Source organism: Heloderma suspectum, chromosome 5, assembly GCF_057233095.1.
Source record: "Heloderma suspectum isolate Gila_16-S chromosome 5, 16-S_ref, whole genome shotgun sequence".
In the NCBI taxonomy this organism is placed as follows: Eukaryota; Metazoa; Chordata; class Lepidosauria; order Squamata; family Helodermatidae; genus Heloderma; species Heloderma suspectum.
Genome location: NC_139462.1, coordinates 93,294,649 through 93,319,425, shown reverse-complemented (window position 1 = coordinate 93,319,425; position 24,777 = coordinate 93,294,649). Strand labels below are relative to the sequence as shown.

The 24,777-nt window shown below is 45.7% G+C and overlaps 1 protein-coding gene across 1 annotated transcript in view; it reads right to left on the bottom strand.

Annotated features, from left to right (window-relative positions):
- SGCZ (sarcoglycan zeta) overlaps positions 1 to 24,777 on the bottom strand; it is a 541,716-nt gene that overhangs the window by 485,103 nt on the left and 31,836 nt on the right. The gene's annotated exons all lie outside the window — the stretch shown is intronic.

Here is a 24,777-nt window from a genome sequence, read left to right as displayed (position 1 = left end):
CAAACAAACAAAGAATACTTCATTGATTTTGCAAGTCTTTTGTCAAATTTGGTAGGCATTTCTTCCAGCAACTGTTAATTTGCGAAGAAAAAGACTAAGCAGTGAAGGCTGTAATCCTAAGTGCAGTCACTTGGCTTTACCAGATTGATTAGAAACGTGGCTTGGAAGATGACTACTGTGGAATGGATCAAACATATTTTAGTTAGATGTGAGTTGTTACCAGCATTTACCTTGGTAGACAGCTGCTGGGCACTCCCACACTGTCTCCTTCCCAGCTTGCCAATGTCATCTGATCAGTGAGAATGGGAAGCTGATGATTTTATTGTTGCTGTGGTTATGCATGGGGGCAGCTGTGGCTTGTACTACAATTGACCAACAAAGCATGAGGCACTCAAGAACTTGGACTCTCAACACTAGACATTGATTTCAAATGCCACTTCTGTACTATTTTCATTCACTTTTCTACACACAGCAACTAGCATGTAGAAAGGAAATAATGTTGTCCTTCATGTATGGAAATAATTTGAGTTACTTGGAGACCTAAGCCAAAATTATTCAGAAAATACTTTCTGGGGAGAGATTTTCTGAGAATTTTCATTTTGGGGGCTTACCCTTAAAACTGTTGGAGAATTCCAGGGAAGGGGGGTGGAGGATATTTAGGAATCCCCCCCCCACACACACACACACAACTTTCTGCCTACAAATAGGGTGGACGATATTAAGCACAATTGTTGATCCTACCTAATACATTTTAATTTTGTAGAAGGAGGCAACGGCTTTGACCTCTGTTCCATCCATTCCTCCTTTCTTAGCCCAGAGCTTCCTTCATCCACCAGGATGAATGACTAATACAGTTAATTCAGTGTTGACTGAGCTGAATTTTTGTTTTAACTATTGGAGAACACACACACACACACACACACACTGGAGAATATTCAGCAACATACACACACCCCACCATTTCATTTCACACAGATAGGCTGGGGAATTTGGGGAAACTATTTTGACATCACCATGTCAACATGGTAATAAGTGTGTCAGGTGCTCTGTTGGTCAGACTGATAGCTGTGAAAATCATTCCCAGGTTCCCTGCTTCCTGTGCTATCTTTATCCTGTTTTAGCTGGGTCAGACTCTGTGCTAGGCAATTACAGGGGCATATCTAATAGGCAAGTCAATTAGGCAGGCTATTAGTTATGCATAGGGATGTATGAAACACATACCTGGCTCCATGCTGGGCAATCCGCAGTGGGGGGGAGGTGCTCCGTCCCTCCCCCTGGAATCCTCGATGGGGGGGGAGGTGATCCGGTCCGCCCCCAAGAGACCCAGCTGCTGGGCAGCCCTGCAGTGACACAAATGGCGGCTGTCGTAGCCGCCATTTGCGTTCCTGTATTGAGCTGTGATAGGCTACGTAAATATTTACATAGCCTATCATGGCAGGGGGGAAAACCCCAGTGTACGCAAATGGTGGTAGCCACTGCCATTTGTGTACGCTGGATCCCCCCCCCCCCGTCGTGATATGCTATATAAATACTTACGTAGCATATCATGGCCTCCACAGGGACGCAAATGGCATCCCTGCATTAGCCATGATAGGCTACGTAAGTATTTACGTAGCCAATCAGGGCTATGAAAAGGAGGAAGCGAATGGCGGCTGCAGGATGGCCGCCATTTGCAAAACAGCGCGGACAGGAGCAGGTAAGTGCTCCGTTTCACGCGCCTTTCGTGGGGTGGGGGCAGCGGGGACTTCATCCCGTGTGCCTCTCGTGGGCTGGGGGGGCTGGGGCTTCATTCTATGATGGATTTCGGGAGGCCGAATGCACTGGCATTCGGCCTCACCGAGATCTGTTGCGGAATTCTCTGACATCCCTAGTTATGCACAGAGGTAACAATCCAGTACAGGGTCAGTTTAAGGCAAGAGCAGTCACGATACAGGCAATAGTCAAAGCACAGCATTGCCAGGCAATACATGGCTTCCAGAAGAAAGTTCTGAAGCATAGCCAAAGTCAAAATATGTAGGGGTGGACGAAAGGCACTTACCTTTCATCGAAGCTTGTTCGCGGTGGGGGGGGAGGCGCTTCGCTGCTCCCCCCGCGAAGTTCAGGCCGGGGGGGAGGCTTCCTGCCTCGCCCCGGCTGAAATTCAGGCCAGGGGGGAGGCTTCCCGCCTCGCCCCAGCCAAAATTCAGGCCGGGGAGGAGGCTTCCCACCTCACCCAGCCGCGAACTCGAAAGTTAAAAAAAAAAAAAAAACGCCCCCGTGATAGGTTACGTGACGATTAAAGTAGCCTATCATGGCTAGATCTGCAAAGTCAGCCATGATAGGCTACGTGAATCGTCACGTAGCCTATCATGGGTGACTTAAAAAAAAAAAAAAAGCGCATACGCTAATGGCAGCCCCCATAGGGAGCCGCCATTCGTGTTCCTTATTTAGTCGCTGTAGTCTACGTAAATGTTTACGTAGACTACGGCGAAAATAAGGGCAACGCAAATAGTGTTGCCCTTATTTTCGCCGTAGTCTACGTAAATCTTTACGTAGACTACAGCGACCAAATAAGGAACGCGAATGGCGGCTCCCTATGGGGGCCGCCATTATCCGTACGTGCTTTTTTTTTTTTTTTACGTCACCCTTGATAGGCTACGTGACGATTAACGTAGCCTATCACGGCTGACTTTGCAGATCTAGCCGTGATAGGCTACGTGAATCGTCACGTAGCCTATCATGGGGGTGTTTTTTTTTTCTTTTATTGGAATGGTGGCGGCGGCAGCCGGTCGAAAGACCGGCTGCTGCTCCCGCCCTGCTCGAACACCCGCCGAACCGCCGGCCGGACCCGCTGCCGGGAGGGACATTCGGCGAAGGTAAGTCCCGTCCCGGGGGGGGTGCGGGGTGCGGAGGGGGTGCGGAGGATTTCTCCCCAAAACTTGTTCGGGGGGCCGAACACGTTGGCGCTCGGCCCCCCGAAGTTTCGGGGAGAAATTCTCCGCCATCCCTAAAAATATGGGAGAGTATTCAAACAGGAACACAGTTCAAAAAAACCAGAGTCAGGCAGGAAGTCAGCAGCATAGAGGTTCACTCACAAACTCATTGGAATGGAAAGTAAGACATTGTTCCAACATCTAGTAAGCTCTGACTGAAAGCATATATAGCCAGAGCTTCCAGAGCCCCACCCAGGGCTCAGCTGCAGTTCATTACAGGCCTTCTGGCAAAAGTCCTACTCATGTGGAGGGCCTTGCTCTCAAACAGTCCATTCCTCATTAGGAGTCCTCCTTTTTAATCAAGCATTCCTTCTCAAAGGAGCCCCAGGACAGCCTCTTGAGGTGACGGGGCTCTTGGGGGTAGGTGGTTGCCCAGCCTCCATTTCAGAGGTTGAGCTCTCCTCTTCCTGCTGTGCTCATCTTCCCTGAGGGCCCAGGCTCCTCTGGGTCTCCTGACATGAATGGTTCCTTGGTGTCATTCTTCTGTTGGTGCTCTAGCTCCTCAAAGGAGGATTCTTCTAGAAGAAGCAAAACAACCTTGCAGCCTACTGGTTGGAGGAGGGAACAGTAAACAGTTCAGTCTGAACTAGAATCCTGATCCTGGCAATAGGATGATACTAGGGAGCCAATCCAGTGGTTTTGTAAAACAGTGGACATGGGACACACACATTTCATATAGCTCCCAATAAGAAATTCTGATAGTTTTGAATTTACAATTAAAATTTTAAGGCAAGATATAGAGATTTCTGCAACAAACTCAAGAAATCTTGGGAATTCATAGTGTGTCCAATATTTCTAGTAATTTTTCTAAATGAGTTGCTATGTGTTCTGTTTCCTATATAAATTACATAAGGATAACGTAATTAAGAAGGAACATGGAAAACACTATAAAAGACATTGAAGACGTTTCATGGTAGCAATGCAGGCAGCTGAGAAGGTGATCAGCATCTTGTGATATTTTTAAGCACACTAAATCAGTAGGCATTATAGTGCTGTGGCATTCTTATCAGTGGCTTGAAAGAAGTGCTATGCCACTCCATTCAGTACACAGAACTGTGTGTGCACATCTGATCATACAGAACTATTGTGGAAACGAGGGCTGTGCACCACTTTGGTCCAAAACCCAAATAACAAGGTGAAGTGGGTGATTCAGAGGTGCCTCATCTTGCTACAAAGCTAATCAGAAGAGCACTGAGGTGCCCCAAATTGAAGCGGGTCACCTACGAGGTGCCTTGGTCCACCTTGTATATTCAGAGATCTTCTTATGCCTTCTGAGCAGCCCAGACAGGCTGTCTCCAAAATGTAGCAACTTCTGAAAGATCACACAGAGGGGGAGGAGGAAGGTGGGAAGGGGAGAAGAGATGGAGGTGCCAAATGTATCAATCTGAGAGAGATCTGGCCACCAGGAGGGGCAGAAGACAAGGAGGAAGGGGGGAAGGGGGGAAGGGGAGAGCAGATGGAGGAAGAGGGAGTGAGCTTTGCTGTCAGTCAGCCTCCATTTGCTCATTGTGAGAGAGGTGGTGTTACTGGAGCGGAGAGGACTGGAAGCTAGAGCAGTGGTCTCCAAAGTGGGATGCATGCACCCCAGGGAGGGTGCAAGACGATCCACTGGGGCGTGCGAGCCACCTGATAATTGAGCAGCCTCACGCTGCCCTGCTCTGTGCGCAATGATGGTGGCGGTGGTGGTGGAGGCAGCAGGATGGGACGGGAGCTGAGAGGGAAGCTCCATGGCATTTCTCTCTCAGCTCCAGTCCTATCCTGCCTTTCTGCTGTGGTCACAGAAAGCAACTGCGCCAGTCTCTGCCAGGCATGGCAGAGGAAGCCTCACCCTTCCCAGTCTCCTTTGGCAGAATGAAGCTGAGAAGAAAGCGCACTAACAGCTATGTTAGTGTCCCCACCCCACCCCACCCCACCCTTCTGTAATAGGTTTACCATTCATTCTTGTTGTTTGTTTATTTAAAAATCCAGACAATTTCACTGTAGTTGCTTATCTCCCCCCTCCCAAACACACACCTTTTCAATTCTATCTCAACCATTAGTTTGTCCTTACTTTGATTCTGTCTAGATATAGATATATAGTACTTTGCTTTATTTTACTTGTTCTTGGCTCCCCTCCACCTCCCCTTCTCAATTCCTGTATTCCTTTCCTTCCCGTGTTTTGATCTCTTTTCCCTTTTTTTAAAAAAAATAAAAACACTTTTCTGTTAAGATTATAGTTAGTCCCCCCACCCTTTTGTTTCTAGTTTAGTGTTTGCTTTTCTTTTGCTTGTGTGTGTGTGGGTGTGCGCGTGCACGCTGTGCTGTGTGGACAAGCAAACAGTGTGTGTCAAAGGGGTACATGCAGTTTCCCCCCATAAAGTAAAGCATTTTTTTAAATGCACATTTCTTTTAGCATGAATGCAATTTGGGGATTTTCAAGCATTTTGGGGGAACAAGCTGTCCTGCTCCCATTTGCATTTGGGTTGTGTGCATGATTTGTGCACATAAACGAAATTCTCATACATCTGTACATCTCTCCCTGGAAAGACACATGAAACCAGGAAGTGTGACACATTCCTGCTAGCTATTGCAGCATTTGTTAGACCCCGTCCCTACCCACCATGCTCATTGGAAAGATCACGTATACATCAGAAGGTGAAAGGTGATTGATGCTCATACCATCGCTCCTGCAAAACATCTATCTGAACAGAAATATGCACCTTGATAACTATATTGGAGCTTTCCAGATGTGGGATATGGGTACGTTGAACATGCATGAGGGGGAGAGGGATCATGTCCAGTAAGTACATTCATTTGAAGGTCTAAAGAGCCTAAATGCAACATGTTTAGGGTTTTCTGGGCACAATCAGGAACCATGAAAAAGCAGGATGCCTAATCATGCTGTCTTCAGATGCTCAAATGAATTATTATCAGGGGCAGGGAGACAACATATGTGAACCTTCCCCCCCCCCAATACCCATGTGCATTCACTATTTCATATCAGAAAGGCTATTGTTAAATATATATAATGCCCTCTAAACAGCATTCCTCCTTCAGAAAAAATATATATTAGGACATTGATGAATGCACGTAATGAGATGTGTAATATATATTTATGTGCTTCAATAACCCTTCCCTTCCCACATTGAAACTGCTTTTAGAGTATGTATGGGTGTGCTGTGGAATAATAAGCACTTGAAAAGAAAGATTTGGCTGTAACATAATTCAGTATAGAATGAAATATGCATAGATGAACACTAGGAATTGAGAACATCAAGATACATTAAACAGCCTATTAAATGCCACAGGACTCTGTCATTTTCACTTCAACATTCTCAGACAACTATTTTCTAAACTCCATGACTGGCATATAGAGAATAAATATAAAAATGGGACTAAATAAACTCAACCACATGCTTAATGATCTTTTATTGGTTGGTTATTTTTGCTTTTGCTTTTTTTGCTTAATGCCTTTACTTACAGACATGACACCTTTACTCTTTAAAAACAGGATGATATGAAGAAGGGAGGGGGGAAATCCAAAAGGGAGGGTTTACTGTTTGTATTGTATTGGAAAAGGGGGAAAAATCTAAGGAAAACTGTTAATAACAAAAATGTGTGGTAGATATACACAAAGGCAAAAACAAACAAAAACAAAAAACCCCACATACCAACATTAAGTCCAGATACCAAAGTTCAAATACATGTGATCTGTAATTCATTATGATTGATGCAAGAGTGCTTGAATTGAGGCTTCTCTCTCTCTCTCTCTCTCTCTCTCTCTCTCTCTCTTTCAAAATTACATAGATAGATAGATAGACAGACAGACAGACAGACAGACAATGAGGCCCTGTACTCTTAATATTGGTAGTTATAGATACAATATTTATACACTTGTACCCCATATACTATAAACAATAAGCCCTGGAACAGTTTCCTATTTTGTTTCATTAAATTGGAGTCATTGTCAGCTACACTCCCACCCTCCCCATATATAATACCTTTGGGTGGCCAAATTCCTGAGTCACCTGGGTTTACTGGCAATTTTGTTGTTGTTGTTGTTGACAATATTGGTGATCACTTAATTTACTTTCCCCAGTCCAGCTTTATGTTAGTTTCAGAGATATTAGCAACATGCCACCAAGCAATGATGGTAGATAATTGCATTGAACAAAGTAAAAAAAATGATCTAAATGATAACTGATTTCTTTATAATATTTGTTGACATATAGTGCACAGTTATTATTAGAGTATGTGACATTAGCAAGAACCCATTCTGTTCCTTATGAGAGACAGATGGTACAAGCAGTAGCCATAGGCAATGCTGTGTACAGAAAAGTGTTACCAGTTTTTATTATAATGGATGAGCAGTTGTACAATATAACCACAGGAATACTCATTTTGACAGAATTACTCCTCCACAATAAATTGTGTAATAAGTCTGGCAAATTGTGCACCATGTATAAGTAAAATTATAATGCACACTCTTATTTAGAGCAACATTCTCTGGTGTGGTGGATAGAGGGAAATTAAAAGGGAAAAAAAATCTGATTCTGCATAGAAATTGCCAATTCAGTTCAACAGCTAAAAGCTGAAATGGTTGAAGATTGAAGACTATTTTTGGAGTCTTCAGTCAATCCCATCTAGGGATAGGGTGGGCACGCGATTCCATCCAGGAATGGCAGAACTCCCCTGTTCACACACCCCAGCCCTGCTCACCAAGCCCCTGCCCCTGTGTCAGGGTGGAAACTGAGCCCAGAGAGCCTCAGAGCAGTTTGGATTCTGAGGAGAAACAGCAATCCATGGGAGAGGAGCCAGCTCATCCCTCACAGGCTCAGCATCTGGCAGAGATCCCTCCTGCCAGCATTCCTGAGATAGATAGTGACCCTGGTAGTGAGGGAGTGCGGGAGGGGGGCTTCTTAGATGCTCAACGCAGATGCAAAGAGTGACGAGCGATGGAGGGCATGGAAAGGAGGCGTAGCACTCGTTTGACATGCAAGCAATGGCCGCCTCTCATGGACCCAAGGGAAAGAGGGAGGATCTCTCCCTAGCTCATAAGTTCTGGGTCTTCAAGTGACTCTCTTTCAAATGGGGATCAACTGCCTACTAGCTTAGGTCACTCTGCTGTTCCTTGCTTTAGTCACTGGTGATTAGCATCTGAAAGTTGTAAAAGGATTAAAGCTTTGAAAAGAAATCCTTTCGTCTGTGTCTTAAATTGGCTATTGGAATCTACTGAGAGAGGTCCCCAAGGCACTCCTGACACCCTGCTTGCCCCCTGCCCCCACTTGCCCCCTACCCATGCTTAGTGAGCAGCCCACACTTACCCCAGTGGCCTCTTCAAGCCCTGCAGTTACCATCTTTTGAAAAATAAAATGGCAATCACAAAAATGTGCATATTTGTGTATGCACAAAATGCTCATTTTTGAAAACACGCATATTTGCACATGAGAAAAATGCGCATTTTTGCGAAAAGTGCATTTTCATGCATACGCAAATTTGTGCATTCACAAAATGTGCATTTCTGTGCATACACAAATGTGCACATTTTGGCGATTGTCATTTTATTTTTCAAAAAATGGCAACTGCAGAACTCGACAGGGCTGCTGGAGTGAGTGCAGGCTGCTTGCCGAACACGGGAGGGGCTCGAGCACACTCCTGGGACTGGCGAGTGGTGGTACGGGCTGGGCAGGTGCCCGGGGAACCCAGATGAGGGTGGGTTTGCACATCCCTAATCCCCCCACACACACACCACATCACAAATAATGTGAATTAAATGAGCTATTAAAAGGTGGCAATGCTATTTTTAAGAACAAAAGTATAATTTCAGAAAAGCTTGTATGACTGGAGGAATGGTTTGTCAGGAAATGCATTTTGTATTAGCTGTTCAACAATTAAATTCTCCTCCTCTGTACAGAAAAAAGAAGAAGATGTTGCTTGGAAAATGCTTGCAGAGCAACAGGGGATAGAAAGTATAGTAGTGCATTTGCTTTCTGTTGACAGCATTTGACACATTTAGGCTACAATGCTAAGTATACTTAGGATGGAATTCATCTCCATCAAAATCAATGACCAAAATTAGGATGACAGTTTTGACTTGGAGGGGATCCAAAAATAAGACGTACTAAATATTTTCAGTCATTTTTTGACTCCATTTGAATACAAGTATTTTATGGTTATAAGTTTTGTTTTGTGACTCACCCAGAGAGCTTCAGCTGATTTATTATACAGAAATATAATAAATGAATAAATAGATTGATTGATTGATTGATAGTGAATAAAATACATGTTCATTCTCTTATATACCCATTTCACATGCAATTAGAATTTTTAAAACCTAGAGAATCATTCTGAGTAGACAGAAGCAGGCAACATGTTGCCCTTCAGATGTTGTCAGATTGCAACTTCCATTGGTAGTAGTCAGCATAGCCAATGGTGAGGGATCATGGGAGTTGTAGTCCAACAAATCTGATGGGCTAGATGTTGCCCACCCCTGTGATAACAGATGTGTATTTAAGTTGGGGACATCCTATTGCATCTAGAACAAAGATGTAACATGTTTCACTTGCATGTGAAACATTACATAGAAAAACTGAAGAGACAGGAATATGTCACATTTGTGGGAGAAGCCTGGACTATTGCAGTCAAGAAATATAATACTTATGTTCCAAAAATGTATCTGAATTGTCAGGGGAAAATGGTTGAAATACTTTTTTGCCTTAAGTTCCAGTCCTTTACATAACTGTATCAAATTAACCAATAATATTGTTATTTACACTTATAGTAAAATTAAAATTTTACTCACTCAAAGGGACTACCCTGAAAACTAAATTATGCAAACAAAATAAATAGATATATCTAGGGTGCAATCCTATGGCCACTAAACAGCAGCTAGATGGCCATAAGATTGGTCGGTTCCTGGGATCTGACCTTGGAGTCCGTGCTCCAAGGTTGGTTTGCAGAGAACCACCTCCCTACCCCCTACCCCACTACCTCGTAGGCAGCCCGAATTGTCCCTGTACTCCATGCTCATAAGAGCACTGTGGAGCAGGGGGAAAGGAGCCATTCCTGGGGGCAGGGCAGGGAGTTCATAAGTGCCCATACGACACTTCCTATATGTCTTCCAGCTTCCCCACCCCATGCTCTGATATCCTGCAGCTAGACAGCCAAAATTGGCTGTTTAGCCATGAATGCAGGGTGGCTGGAGGTGACCAACTATCCCCATAGGATTGCTCCCCTAATAATGTACAAGGTTACTATAATGTGGTACAATATCCTAGAAAGCCAGGAGTAATTTTGAAGATGTAATCTTGATATCCAGATGTATTTTGCTGAAAGCATTAGGAATGGTTTATTCATCAGGAAGGCTTAAAAGATGCTCTTGAAATTCTGATACAATGAGGGAGTTGCAAGTAAGCGAACCAACTAAATAGGAAGCAGGACTCAAAGTAAAGAAGGATGGTGTATAAAGCAGAGGGAAGTGTGGAGAACAAACCAAAAGGAAAAGAAGACAAAGGATAAAAATGAGGAGAAATGAAGGCACATCTACACTCAAGCTGGTACATTCAGATTACAAATGTAACTGAAAAAGAGAGATTGCAAATAAATGAAGTATTTCAGTCTTTACTGAGAAAAGACTGCTGACTGATGTGGAACAAACCCCAACAAAACTTTGAATGAAATGAACAAGCCTGGAAGATGATCCAAAAATGGTGATTACACTTATCATTTTGGCTCTTGTAACCTGGACTAAATTACATTAAATAGTTTTGTACGGCCAAACATTTGAGAGCTGTTTTCTGAACACATCTCTGAAATGGCTGACCTATGGGATCAGTATGTTCTCTGCCTACTCTAGCTTGTATTTATTTGCTTCAGGGAGCTATTTTGCAGATCAATCTACATTAGTGCTCAGAGCAAAGGGTCTTAGTTTGCACCAAGTGAATACATATTCTTACATTCAGGATATGGGGGAAAATGCTAGACCAGAGCTTGGTTCACATGTAACAGCAAACCATGGCTTGCCATTACATGAATAAGCCTCAGTCTCATGCTCCTTTTGTCTCCTCATTCTCTCATATGCTCTGATTCACTTACTATGTGTAGTGCAAAACATAGTTTACCATTTTATCTGGTAAATGCATGAGCAGGCCAATGTATGCTATTTCAAGTGTAACAGCAAGCTATGGTTTGTACTAAACAAGAAGTAATTCAATGAATGGAGCTATGTGGTGAGGGGATGGACAGGATGAAACAACATGAATGTCTAAGGCTTTCTCCTATAACACCAGACAATGGTTTAGCATTATGTTAGTACCGACCCTAAATCCAATTCATCTTGATGTGGGTAGTTTGGGAGGCATTCCCCAAGGCCCAGTGATCAATTACATCTTTAGCTGGCTGCTGATTAGCATCACTAATTTCTAAGGTCTAAACTTCTGTTTTAATTATGTACAGTGCGAAAAGTGGATAATGCAAAAAGGTTAAGGAAATGAACGGTGAATGAAGAATTACCAGTTTTTAATTATGCACATAAGGACCACTGCAGATAAATTATTTAGGAATCAGTGTGCTAAGAACTGAAAATCTATTTCTGACATTTGTATATATGCCATTCTTTCTTGGAATAAAGGAAATGAACTTTTCATACATTTCACTTTTCTTCATATACTGCTATGTCAGAGGATCCCTAACACAGTTCTTGTACCGTCTCCTCATAGGTACTCTAGGGTTCTACGAAAGTCACTTACCTTTTTGCGGATGTGATTCGCGGTGGGGGGAGAGGCACTCCTTCCCTCCCCCCGGAATCCTCGATTGCGGGGGAGGCGATCCGGTCCTCCCCCCCGGAATCCTACCCAGCTGGCTCTGCTCCGCAGTGGCTCCGCAGTAAGGATGCATGAAAGTCACTTACCTTTTCGAAGGGTGATATTCATGGGGGGGGGAGGCGCTCCGTCCCTCTCCCCTGAAATTCTGGCCAGCCGGCTTCGCTCTGCAGGGATTCTGCGGAGCCGCCGGCCGGCTCCGCCAGTGGCCAGACATCCGGCCGCTGGCTAGCAGGGACACAAATGGCAGCTGTAGCCACCACCATTTGCATCCCTGCAGTCAGCCGTGATAGGCTACGTAAATGTTTATGTAGCCTATCACGGCTGATTTAAAAGAAAAGAAAAAAACGTGTGTATGCAAACGGCAGCGCCCATGGGTGTTTTTTTAAAAAAATCTATCCGTGATAGGCTACATAAATCTTTACGTAGCCTATAACTTTTTTTTTTTTTTTTGAACTGGAAATGGCGGCGGCAGCAGCCGGTCTTAAGACTGTCTGCCGGAGCCGCTGCCGCGGCCGAACTGCCGCCAAACCACCACTGAACAGCTGCCGGAGCCGCCGCCGCCGCCGCCAGGAAGATCCGCCCAAGGTAAGTCCAGTACCGGGGGGCGGGGGGGCAGACCGTTCCGCCACCAATTTCGGGGGGCTGAATGCGCTGGCATTCGGCCTCCCTGAGATTCGTGGCAAAATTCTCTGACATCCCTACTCCGCGGAGCAGCTGGCCAGGGCTGTCCGCAGCCAGACTTCTGGCTGCGGATGGGCTGCTGCGGATGCAAATGGCGGCCACCATAGCAGCCATCATTTGCGTCCAGCCAGGCTGCCGTGATAGGCTACGTAAGTATTTACATAGCCTATCACAGCAGGAAAAAAACAACAACAGCGGACACAAATGGCAGCGGCTATGGCTGCCACCATTTGCATTCCCTATTTTTCGCCATTTTATCTTACATAAATATTTACGTAGGATATTACGGCAAAAAAAAGGGGAACACAAATAGTGTAGTGGGCACTATTATTGTTCCCCTTTTTTTCGCCGTAATAGCCTACGTAATTATTTACGTAACATAAAATGACGAAAAATAGTGAACCCAAATGGCGGCCGCCATAGCCACCGCAATTTGCGTATGTGTTTTTTTTTCCCTGCCGTGATAGCTACATAAATACTTATGTAGCCTACCACAGCCTCCGCAGGGATGCAAAAGTCATCCCTGCATCGCCCGTGATATGCTACATAAGTATTTACGTAGCCTATCACAGCTATGAAGAAGCGAATGGCGGCCGTAGGGCGGCCGCCATTCACAAGTAGGGATGTATGAAAGTCACTTACCTGGTCTCGCAGCTTGCTTCGCAGTGGGGGGGAGGCGCTTCGCTTCTCCCCCTGAAGTTCAGGCCAGGCGGGGGAGGCTTCCCGCCTCGCCCAGCCGAAATTCAGGCTGGGGGGGGAGGCTTCCCGCCTCACCCGGCCGAAATTCAGGCCAGGGAGATGCTCCCCGTCTTCCCGGCCGCGAACTTCAAAAGAAAAGTAAAAAAAAAAAAGCCCCGTGATAGGCTACGTAACGATTTACGTAGCCTATCATGGCTAGATCTGGAAAGTCAGCCGTGATAGGCTACGTTAATCGTCACGTAGCTAGGGGTGCACAAAAGTCACTTACCTGGTCTCGCAGCTTTTCGCGGTGGGGGGGAGGTGCTTCGCTGCTCTCCCCACGAAGTTCAGGCCGGGGGGGAGGCTTCCCGCCTCGCCCGGCCGAAATTCAAGCCGGGGAGGAGGCACCTCGCCTCGCCCGGCCGCGAAATTAAAAGTAAAAAAAAAACAAAAATGACCCCGTGATAGGCTACGTAACGATTAGCATAGCCTATCACGGCTAGATCTGCAAAGTCAGCCGTGATAGGCTACGTAAATCATCACGTAGCCTATCACGGGTGACTTAAAAAAAAAAAAAAGAGCGTACGCAAATGGTGGCCCCCATAGGGAGCCGCCATTCGCATTCCTTATTTGGTCCCTTTAGTCTACGTAATCTTTACGTAGACTACAGTGACAAAATAAGGAACGTGAATGGCGGCTCCCTATGGGGGCCGCCATTAGCCGTACGTGCTTTTTTTTTTTTTTAAGTCACCCGTGATAGGCTACGTGACAATTTACGTAGCCTATCACGGCTGACTTTGCAGATCTAGCTGTGATAGGCTACGTTAATCGTCACGTAGCCTATCATGGGGGCGTGTTTTTTTTCTGTTATTGGAATGGCGGCGGCGGCAGCCGGTCGAAAGACCGGCTGCCGCTCCCACCCCTGACGAAGACCCAACGAACCGCCGGCTGGACCCGCCACCGGGAGGGACATTCGGGAAAGGTAAGTCCCATCCCGGGGGGGGCGGGGGGCAGAGAATTTCTCCCCGAACAACCTTCGGAGGACCGAATGCATTGGCACTTGGCCCCCCGAAGTTTCGGGGAGAAATTCTCCCCCATCCCTATTCACAAGTCAGCACGGATGGCAGCAGGTAAGTGCTCCATTTCGTGTGCCTTTCGTGGGTTGGGGGCTCTGTTCGGCATGCCTTTTGTGGGTGGGTGGGGGCGGGGGCTTCGTTCCGCCATGGATTTCGGGGGAAATCCATGGTGATTTTGGGGGAAATCCTCACCAAGATCTGTGGTGGAGTTCTCCACCATCCCTAGGTACTACCTTGTGATTCCATCTCAGTGCCATTTTATTAATGAACTGGTTCCCAAGCTCATTCTATGATTCTGCTCCCATTCCCACAGCACCCTCAAACAGTATAGTTATGCGAATTTGGCACCGGGCAGTCCAGTCCTATGCCCTTGACTCAATGGGTGATAATGCTGCTTCATTTTTTTATGAGCGCAAGCTAGTCAGTATGCTATGCCCATACTCAACAGCACCAAACAACACCAGAACAACATTACAAGAATATGAAATACAGCAATTGTGATCATAAGTGGCACAGAATTCTGAACTCTAAGCAGAGTTTTCCTCTTTAAGAATTAATTGTTCTGTAAGCTACAGGCTCATTGATACAAAACAGTTTTGTATACTGGGGTTTTGATACTGTTTTTTAAGTTTTGATAAGTTTTGATACTGGGGATGCTGGAGGAATCTGCTGCGGACTCAAAGAAGGCTAGATTCACAAGAATCTGAATTGTGGGGCCTGCAGCGGACTGGTTCCCCATACCCTGTGCCTGCTGAGCTCCACACAGGATGGCTTCTACATCTGAAAAAGACAAAGTTCATGAATGGCAGCAGTTATTCTCAGGCCTTGGGAAAATCATGGCCATCAATTGTGTATTTTAAGCCATTTGCAGCCGTAAAGCACTTACATCTATGTAAACTGCAGCCATAAAAGTGCTTTTACGGCTGCAATTTATGGAAATGTAAGTGCTTTATGGATGCAAATGGCATAAAATACACAGTTTACGGCTGTAATTTTCCCAGGGTCCTTGCCTTCTTAAAACTAGAAAAGCGTTCCAAGAAATCTAGTGGGCCTGCGCAGGGCTCTGGACAAATCTGGTGAGCCTAAGTGGCCTAGGTTTCCCAGCAGTGGACTGTCCCATCTGGACTGGACTTTGGGAGGTTTGCCCATCCCTATTTGATTCATTCATCCCAGGAAAAGGGAGGTCAGGCATCTGGGCTTCATAGCAAGTAGGATATCCCCCAAGCACAACTCTCCTGGTAGTGAAATTTGGGGCAGGGCTAGGGATGTGTGAGAAATGAGCTCCACAGAAGCTTTTACCTAGGGATGTACGAAAGTCACTTACCTTTTCGTGGAATTGATTCGCGGTGGGGGAGGAGGCGCTCCGTCCCTCCCCCCGGAATTCTCGATGGGTTGGAGGCGATCTGGTCCTCCCCCCGGAATCCTGCCTGGCCGGATCCGCTCCGTGGCAGCTCCACAGAGCAGCTGGCCAGGGCCGTCCACAGCTGGACTTCTGGCTGCGGATGGGCTGATGCGGATGCAAATGGCGGCTGCCGTAGAGGCCGCCATTTGCATTCTTCCAGGCTACCGTGACAGGCTACGTAAGTATTTACGTAGCCTATCACGGCAAGCCAAAAAAAATAAATAAATAAAAAACTGTGTACACAAATGGCGGCGGCTACGGCGCCTGCCATTTGCGTTCCCTATTTTTTGCCATTTTATCCTACATAAATATTTACATAGGCAATTATGGCGAAAAAAGTAGGGATGTGCGAAAGTCACTTACCTTTTTGCAGAACTGATTCGCGGTGGAGGGAGGAGGTGCTCCATCCTTCCCCCCACAATCGTCAACAGGGGGGCGATCCAATCCTCCCCCCCAGAATCCTGCCCGGCCGGCTACACTCCATGGTGGGTCCACGGAGCAGCTGGCCAGGGCCGTCTGCAGCCGGAGTTCCAGCCATGGACGGGCTGCTGTGAACGCAAATGGCGGCAGCCGTGGCGGCAGCTATTGCATACTTCCAGGCTGCTGTGATCGGCTATGTAAGTATTTACGTAGCCTATCACAGCATGCCAAAAAAAACAAAAACCCATGTACGCAAATGGCGGCGGCTACAGCAGCTGCCATTTGCGTTCCCTATTTTTCGCCGTTTTATCCTTAGGGGTGTCAGAGAATTTCTCGCCGAAACTTCGGGGGGCCGAGTGACAACGTATTCGGACCCCCGAAGTAGTTTCGGGTAGAAATTCTACCCCCCGCTCCCCGCCACCCCCCCTGGGATGGGACTTACCTTTCCAAAATGTTGCTCCCGGTGGCGGGTCACAGCGGCGGTTCGGCAGGGCTTCAACAGGGGCGGGGGCGGTAGCCGGTCTTTTGACCAGCTGCCGCTGCCGCCATTCCAAGAAAAGTAAAAAAAAAAACACGCCCCCGTGATAGGCTACATGACGATTAACGTAGCCTATCATGGCTAGACTTGCAAAGTCAGCCGTGATAGGCTTCGTAAATCGTCACGTAGCCTATCATGGGTGACTTAAAAAAAAAAAAAAAAGCGCGTACGGCTAATGGCGGCCCACATAGGGAGCCGCCATTCGCGTTCCTTATTTGGTCGCTGTAGTCTACGTAAAGATTACGTAGACTACGGCGAAAATAAGGGCATCGCTATTTGCGTTCCTTTTTTGTGTGCTATTTGCATTCCTTTTTTTTTCGCTGCAAAGCCTACATCAATATTTATGTAGGCTTTTACGGCGACAAAAAGGAATGCAAATAGTGCCCACTATGCTATTTGCATTCCCCTTTTTTTTCGCCGTAATTGCCTATGTAAATATTTACGTAGACTAAGATGGCAAAAATAAGGGGGAACGCAAATAGCGTCCGCTACACTATTTGTGTTCCCCCTTATTTTCGCTGTCTTAGTCTATGTAAATATTTACATAGACTAAGACAGCCAAAAATAAGGAACGCAAATGGTGGCGGCTGTAGCCGCCGCCATTTGAGTACGCGCTGTTGTTTTTTTAACCCAGACTTGATAGGCTACCTAAGTCTTTATGCAGCCTATCATGAATGGGGGGGGGGACAGACTGCAAATGGCAGCGGCGGCGGCAGCTGGTCGGAAGACTAGCCACTGCCTCCGCCTCCGCTGAAGCTGCCGCTGGAGCCGCCACCACCCGGAACATCCGCCCCAGGTAAGTCTCGTCCCAGGGGGGATCCGCAGGGGGGGCAGGGGGGGCAGTCTGTTCCGCCATGGAGTTCGGGGGGCCAAATGCACTGGCATTCGGCCTCACCGAGATCCGTGGCGGAATTCTGTGAAATCCCTAGCGCGGATGGCAACAGGTAAGTGCTCTGTTTCGCGCGCCTTTCGTGGGTTGGGGGCTTGGCTCTGCGTGCCTTTCGTGGGTTGGGGGCTTCATTCTGCCATGGATTTCAGGGTGCCACTGGCATTCAGCCTCACCGAGATCCATCGTGGAATTCTCTGACATCCCTACTTTTACCCAATTCGCACCTCCCAGACCTGAACCCAGACCTGAACACAATTTGTGACCAGACATTCATACAGTTCCAAGCTTCCAATGTGTTCCGTAAAGTGAACAAAACAAGAAATGTGTTTGACAACATTAGAAAAATGTACAAATAAAAATGTTTACAATTCCAAAATGTGCACAAACACACTTTAGTCAATTTGTGCAGGCATCCAAAAATGCTTTTTTTAAAAAAATAAATAATAAAATAAAAATAAAATGTATGTGGGAGATAGCAAGATTGACAGATTCATCCATCCCTAACATTGGATGAAATAGACTTTAGTCCATGAAAGCTTATGCTGGAATGAATTTGTTAGTCTTTGAGCTGCCAAAAGACTGTTGTTTTTGCTGCAATAGACTAACACAGCTGGAAGTAATGTGAAGGCCTGGAGAAATAAATGGGGAACAGTTTTTTGCTGAGTTGTTCCCTGTTCTTTCCCCACAACCCTAATGCATCATTTAAGTGTTAGTATACCTTTTCTTTATAAAAACTAATATTATAATTAATTAATTTAAAATATTTCTGTGCCCTCTTTGCAAAAGTTCAAGACTGACACACAACACTAACTAAAGTTTTTGTTTTTTTGTTTTTTTAAAAAAACAGGGAAAAATTCATATCCCTCATGCTTTCATAAATAAGGAAGATTCTGCAACCCTCATGAAATGCAGGGAGGGAAGAAGTGCATAGGGCAGCTATGATGAAGGCCCTGCTCTTCCCTGTTACTTTTTCACTTCACATATTGAACAAACGCAGAGCAAGCCCCGCCCCTGCAAAACACAAGTCATGTGGATCTTCATGTAATGAAGTGGTGGACTCTAAATTGTATAGACCCCAGGCCAAAAAGGGCTTTAAAGATCAGATGTACCACCATTTTGAATTGGGGTAACTGACAAGAGCACTGGTTAGGGAGAAATCCTATAGGGATGGCCGTAAGTCTCCGAACTCGGAGGCTTTCTGCCATCTGATGCAGAGCAGGAAGAGCTGGGGAGGCAATCTTTGGTTCCACGCTCCTCCTGCTCTGCATTTTGGCTAGCTGGGGCTCTGTGGAGTGGCAGGGGAGGCCTGGGGATACAGCATAAGCTGGCCTCTTCAGTCCCCTCCCCTCTCTACCCCTGACATGCCCACTTTTTGTCCTCTCTGAGGTTGCTTTTGTGAAGAGGCAGGCAGCATAGTTCTCTCTGCACCAGCTATGAGGGGGAGGGGGAAAGGCAGGAAGCTTGGATTTCTGCCTCTGTCAGGGTGGAAACTGAGCCAATAGAGCCCCAGAGCAGTTCTGATTCTGAGGAGGAACAGCAATCCGTGGGAGAGGAGCTCGCTCATCTCTCACAAGCACAGCAGCTAGCAGAGATTCCTCCTGCCAGCATTCCTGGGATAGATAGTGACCCTGGCAGTGAGAGAGTGCTGGAGGGGGGCTTGCTGGATGCTTGGCGCAGACGCAGGGAGCAACGACAGATGGAGGACGCAGAAAGGAGGCGTAGTGCTCATTTGGTGCACAAACAACGGTTGCGTCCCGAGGACCCAAGGGAAAGAGAGAGGATCTCTCCCTAGCCTATAAGTTCAGGGTCTTCCCATGGTTCTCCTTTAAACAGGGACCAACAGCCTTACCTGGAGCTTAGGCTACTCTGCTATCTCTCTCCAGTGCTGTTCCTTGCTTTGTTGCTAGTGATTAGTATCTGAAAGAGTCATAAAGTAATAAAGGAATAAAGTCTCGGAAAGAATTCCTCGTGGTCTGTGTCCTGAGTTGGCTATTGGTGGGGACTGCAAGAGGCAGCTAGGGTGGTCCTGACAGGGTCCAAGGTCAGAATGCTGTCACTGACCTCAGACCCAGGAATCCCAAATATCCTGTGGCCCCCCAGACTCTGTCTAAGGGCCACAGTGCTTGCATATATATGTATGTATGTATGTACCTGACATATGTCATATGTAGTCAGCTTCAGCTGCAGCTTCTAAGTAGGGATAGATGATGAACCCATCCCTGTCTGGTATTGGTGGGTGGCCACTGAAACGCTGCCCCCACTTCAGCCCTCTCCTCTGAACCTGTACTCGAGCCCCGATGAGCTTGCCAAGCCGCCCGCACTCACCCTGGATCCTGTCTGTGAGTGCCTGCCATTGTGCCGAGCTTATTTTTACAGAAAAAAGGTCATTAAAAATGTGCATATTTAAATATGCACCAATTCAGACTGGGTAAGCTTGATATACATAATATTAGAGGTGTAAATGGGCCATCCAGTGTGGTGATCCCTGATCCCTCGCTGAGCCGCAAAATGGCGGCTCAGTCTTTTTCATACATTCCCATTTGTGCAAATGGTTGCCGTAAAGAGGCCATTTATGCAAGGTTACGGGCGTAAATTGTTCATTTGTGCCTATGATCTTTCATAAATGGCTGCTTTACGGCTGCCGTTTGTGCAAATGAGGATTTGCAAAAAAGACCAACCCGCCATTTTTACGTAAAATGGTGGCTCGGTGAGGGATTGGGAGGCTGCTGAGCACCTTCAGAACACCCACGGAGCACCCAGTGGATCCCCGCGAGCAGGGGCAGGGGGCTAGCAGGGGTCAAGCGAGCAGTGCGCAGTGCGGGCCCCAATGAGTGTGTCCATCCCTACTTGTAAGGAGCTGCAACAGTGAGCTCTCCGTGGTTCTGACTGTACTGAAACATTCTCCCACTTCTTTTTTTTAACTATTCTCATTTAGTCTGATAGAAAATAAATTGCTTCCAAAAATAATTCAAAGAAAAAGAACATTTCAGAGAAAATTCTCATGAGTTTAGGGTTTGTGTGCTTAGCTTACTTATGAGTTGGCTGAGAAGAGTGCATGGGTACCCGGTCTTTCACTGTACAATCATCTCTCTGGCAGCCTGTAGTATATCCTCAGTAGGAATGGTGCAGGCACCCAGTCGGGGCTGGAAGCCTGGTGAGAAATCACCAGCTTGGACCCCTGGACGCCAGTCTGCAGACCCCAGTGCTTTCCCGGCTTGATGCGCACGGGCATCCACTTCCTTGCTGAGTGCCATTTTCCACTCAAATCACTGCTTGTGCTTTTCTGTAACTATCCCATATATGCAAGAGGGGGGCTTAAAGGGGCCATGTCAGCAATGTTACAGGAATAAACACCTGTAATGGTGCTGACATGGCCCCTTTAAGGCTGCCTTTAAGGATCCCCATCCTGCTGCCTCCTGCTGAGCAACCGCCCCTTTCTCTGCCAGTCCCCTGCACAGAGGTGCGATTGCTCAGCGGTGGCAGCGGCAGGATGGGAACCAAGAGAGAAGAGCCGTGGGGCTTCCCTCGTGGCTCCCATCCTGCTGCCTGTGCTGCCACAAGCCCACAACCAGCCACCATTGAACAAATTCAAAATATGCTATAAAATGCCCTGAGAATGAGACAGAAAAACGGAAGCCCTTTTAACAAGGAAAGAAAACTTTCAGGACATTGGAGGACAGATTTTGGCAGAACACTACCTCCACCTCTTCCCTGGATCTGGAAACTCCTTTCTCCCTCAACCTGCATTGCAGAGGATGCAAAATGGGGGCTAGGCTGCCAACACAGTTGATGCTGTTGCCACTTGCAACCCTTAGGAAAAAAGGAAGAGGTTGTGCTACAACCCTGGCCAATGGTGAGCCCTACCTGTGAGGAACTGGTGGAGAAGTTCTCCTCTCCTTGGAGGAATTCCCTGAAATTGTTTCCCCAGTTTCTCTGCTCACAAATAGGGTGGAGAATTTTGAGAGGCCATTTGCCCACAGCTCTCTTCCTGACCACCCGCATGCCCGTAATCATTAGTGGGTCTTCTTTGGGTCCCAGTGCCAGTAGATGTCCGGCAGAGGTGACTGAGGAGAGCTTTTTGATGGTGCCACTCCAGTGGAACACTCTTCCCACAGAGGCTTGCCTCATGCCTACACTGCTATCTTTCCAGCACCAGGTGAAGACTTCTTTTTTGAATTTCCTGATTTTAATGTTGCTGTTATTTTATGGTATTTAAAACCATGGTTGCATTTGTTGAACCTTGCATAAGCTGCCCTGAAACATTTAATTGGAAGAGCAAATATAAATTAATAGACATCCTCATCCCTTGCAAAGGTTCCCCCTTTTCAGCAATTTTTGCACCCTTTGCAAAAGGGTGCACTAGTATTCACAAAGGGGCAGATGACAAGGGGAAAGAGGAAGTAAGTCCTCATTTCCAAAGCAAATGAGCCAACACTCCCTCACCCCAATCCAGTTTCACTTAGATGATTGGTTGGACTGCAATGGGGAATGAGGATGCACATTTTAATGTGTATCTTAATGCACAGCCCATTGAGAATAATGCAGTGTGGATAGATGACACCTCCACCTGGATATACACTGGAATGCAGATGTCCTGCATCTGGACTGCATTACTTTCAATCAGTAATTGAAAGTACAATTAGATGCACACCCCGTCCACATTCTGGCCAAACTAATCATATGTAACTAGATCAGGGCAAGCAACTTGATATGCATTGCTGGTGGATAAACAAAACACAGCAAGACAAATACCCTTGGTCAGATTACCTGGGTGACAGGAATGCAGCTCTCTTTTCCAATTCAGAGGGAAATGGGAAAAACTTCAAGTGTCCTGAGTAAGGCTGTCAGTCACATGGCCAAATTTGGTTGGCTGTGTGTGGCATTGACCATGGTCACTATATAATTATGCTCACTGTGTGATCCCTGATTAGTTGGGATGGTGTAGTAAATTTTAAAAGTCCTTTATTTTTATTTTTTACAAAATGTTTAAACTGGCACCAAATAAGCAGGAGACTGAGAGAGCGATGGCTGCAAACAGGTTTGAAAAGTGAGCAAACATGCGAAAGGTAGGGTTTTTTTATTGCAAATATGTATGCACCTCAAAAATGGCAACTTTTGAATCAAAAATGACATCTCAACAGTTTCAGCACATCGGAGCTCCCATTTCTCAATTTCAACAGCCAGCATTCAAATAGAGAATTGAATGAATAAATATATAATTACATTCTCAGTGCCACAAACACCAACCCAGAGCTTCAGTGACTACCTTAAAAACTGAATGTACCCATTCACCTACTGCAAGGAAATCCCAAGACATCCCTCTTCGACCACCAAATCCATCATGTATGGTAACAAACTATGGAATCTTCCAAGATGTGCTAGAAAAAAAGGAAGTACTCATCATTTCTAATTTCTATTCAATGTTGAGACACCTTGGCCATTTTTAGAGGATAGGTGATAAGATATGGCATTATGATATACACGTCATGTGTTTTTGCAGGGCAAAGGAACCACAGATGGAATCTGAGCAAATATCTCTGGTGAATAATCCTTTTGTGTTCTTGCAACCAGGTGGATTTGTTCATGGTCTGCAAGTCAAATTTTAATGGAAAGATACGGAATATGTGTTTGTATGTGTGCAGCTCCCTCCTTTTTTGCCTACATAATGGGGAATGGTAGCAAACGGCCTGGACCCAGAGATATTTATTTCACTGTGTAGTGGCACACTGTAAACACAATTAGAGATTTAATTGCATACCCAAACATAACTGGTTCATTGACATGTGAATTAATTAAGAGTTACATTTGTTCAAAGCTGTTTGGTGCTGCCTCTTTTTCAGCAATTACAATTGCTGAGAAAGATTACAAAACCAGATCAATCCTTTCTTGAATGCCTTGAATATGGTAAAAGCTAATGCAATTTTGCCTTCATGTAATATGAATGTAAAGTTTCTTCCCCCATCCAATGTAGTTACTCTAAAATATAAATATATTAAACACACACACACACAAATAAACACACGCACGCACACAGGTTAAGGAGAAAAAACTGGCAGAACTGAGTAAGATTCAATTATCATTTTCGACTAGTCTCAAGTAAAATGTGACTTTCACCCACCGCTAATTTTACTTTAGATACAGGGATCAAGGCTTCTGTGATTTATAGGAGGACTGCTTTAGAAGTTGCCTAATCAGTACTAATGAGCCTGACGATAAGAAGAGACAATTATGTTGATGAATACAAGGGCACGAAAAATGGCTCCTTTCATTTTTTTCCAAAAGCGGTTTTTTTTTTCAAAATGCTGGTGATCCCTAGGTGACAATGCCTCAGTCCTGCAAAGACTAGTAGACCATTGATGTTTCAGTGAAAGAAGGCACAAACTTTGTCTCAAATCCTCACAGGGTTCGACCAGTGCAAACTTCATTCACATCGAACGAGAGGCTACGTGTGGGTTTTTCTTTTCTTTTAAGTTTTCAAGAAAGCTGTGCAGAACTGTACTCCCCAGACTCACAGATCCCTGTTATTTGAAAGAGGGAATGATATCCCTCTGCCATCAAAGCCACTCTTTGCTAGGTGCCATGGTCAGCAGCTACTGAACAGAACCGGCGGTACTGCAGAATGCTGGAGGTAATCTCTCCCATAAAATAAAATAAAATAAAATCCATTATGTTCACCAAATGTTAAAAGGCCTTTTCAAGATTAAAAATTACAGTTGCTATGATTTATGTAGGGAAAGAATGGAGTGTATATCAGATACCCTTACTACTAATCATGCAGAGGATTCAGGAGAAAGAACCAGCAAGCAAACACAAGAAAACAAGAAATCCTGCTCACATGCTCTAAGAGGCATCCTTATAGAAGTCCTACGTAATGGCTCTGATAGCTGATTCAGTTTTTATTTAGTTTTTTCATACTAAATTTTTATGAAACGTAAAAGTGCAATAATGTGTGTGCACATGTGCGTGTGTGTTCACTTGGAAGTAAGCCCTGTTGTGTTTAATAGGCTTTCCCCACAGTATACATTTAGGATTGCAGCCCTAATTATGAGCAGCTGATTTTCAGGCACACCCCATCTCCCTTTTGGAAGGTAGCTATTGCATTGCCAGTAAAGCAGGAATACAAGAAAAATCAAGTTTACTGCTACTACCATCCTTTCATTCTAGTTACTGAAAATTTCATGGTTATAGCATTTTGCATATTCACACTTATTTTCATCTTATACATCTGAGCTGGGAAACTGATGATACAGAGAGGCAGTTTGCATGTTAGTCTCATAACAAGGGAGACTTGCAAACAATGTTGCAGTGTTCAGGAGTCCA